Source organism: Psammomys obesus, unplaced genomic scaffold (genome assembly GCF_907164565.1).
Source record: "Psammomys obesus unplaced genomic scaffold, mPsaObe1.curated_primary_1811, whole genome shotgun sequence".
NCBI classification, from domain to species: Eukaryota; Metazoa; Chordata; class Mammalia; order Rodentia; family Muridae; genus Psammomys; species Psammomys obesus.
Genome location: NW_026591872.1, coordinates 12,682,928 through 12,684,251, shown reverse-complemented (window position 1 = coordinate 12,684,251; position 1,324 = coordinate 12,682,928). Strand labels below are relative to the sequence as shown.

General features: G+C 36.6%; 1 non-coding gene across 1 annotated transcript; it reads right to left on the bottom strand.

Moving 5' to 3' along the window:
• Window positions 1-248: 248 nt before the first annotated feature.
• On the bottom strand, window positions 249-405 carry LOC129680561 (U1 spliceosomal RNA). The gene has a single exon (XR_008720709.1). It is a non-coding gene; the product is annotated as a U1 spliceosomal RNA (small nuclear RNA).
• Between the last annotated feature and the right edge of the window lie 919 nt (window positions 406-1,324).

The window sequence follows — 1,324 nt, the reverse complement described above, 5'->3', positions numbered from 1 at the left end:
TCCAGTCTATTGTATTTTTTATTACTGATGATGTTCTCTTTGTTCAGTTGATTAAGGCGACTTTCTTTGCATTTTTTTCTGAAGTTATTATTTTTTTTTTGTCTTTGCCAGCTCTAAGTATCTGGCAGAAAGAAACTTTGACTCTTTCTATGTCTGTTTATTAATCATCTGTTTCTACAGCTAATGAGTGAACACACACACACACACACACACACAAACACATAAAACTTACTGTTTTTATTTTTCTGGGGAAAGCACGTGTTTCTGCACAACCACAAATTATACAGTCAAAATGTTCACATTTAAGGAAATCATAGGGGACAGCACACCCAGAGTGCAACAGAGGAGCTTCACCCAGAGAAAACCACCTTCATAATCATGGTATCTTCCATGCCAGGTAAGTGCCTCATCATTCATTCATGTCAATGTGGACTCATGGTTTTCTACTTCATTTAATACTTTTCAGTCTGTTAATTGTCATGTTCAAATTCACCGTAGGGACACCCCTCCTTTATTTATTTATTTTTTTTTAAGCTAGCTCCTGTGTCTTCTCAACATGTTCCCAAATCAGTTGAACAATTCTTCATTTTTAGGGACAAAATAAAGTTTCAAGCCCATTTTATTTAATGCCTAAACCCTTTGGAATTAGTGTTTTCTGCAAAGAATCTTGGTTCTTTTAGGTGGGGAATGTTATTTATAGACCAAGATTTAGGTGCCAAGTATTCTTATTGTTATTAGTGTGTTGCTACTTCTAGGCCTTCTCAATGGATTAACAGTAAGAAACCTGTTTCCTTAATATAATCCTTCTGCATATATGGTGGTTTGAACGAGAATATCCTCCATAGGCTCATCAGGTATTTGAACACTTGCCTCAGTTGATGATGATATTTGGGAAGACTTGGCCTTGTTGGAGGAAGTATGTCACAGAGGTTGATCTTTGAGATTTCAAAGCCTCCTGTCATGCCCAGTGCACAAGCGTTCTCCATGCCTTCTGTATTTTATACTTTCCATTCAAGATGTGCCCCCCCAGCTTCTGCTCCAGCCACCATATCTGCTGCTTGCTTCCATGACTCCCTACCATGACAGACACTTACCCTTCTTGAACCACAGCCCAAATAAACCCTTTATTTTATAAATTGCCTTGATCATGGTGTTTTATCACAGCAGTAGGAAAATACCAGGTACAGCAAGTAACCAATCATACATTGCTGAAATTATCCTTTATATTATGAATATGTTAACTGTAATTATTTAAAATCAACATCTGAGAATTTTCATATCTGAATCATTTTAATTCTATGGGCATTGTCCATTTTCTCTTGAT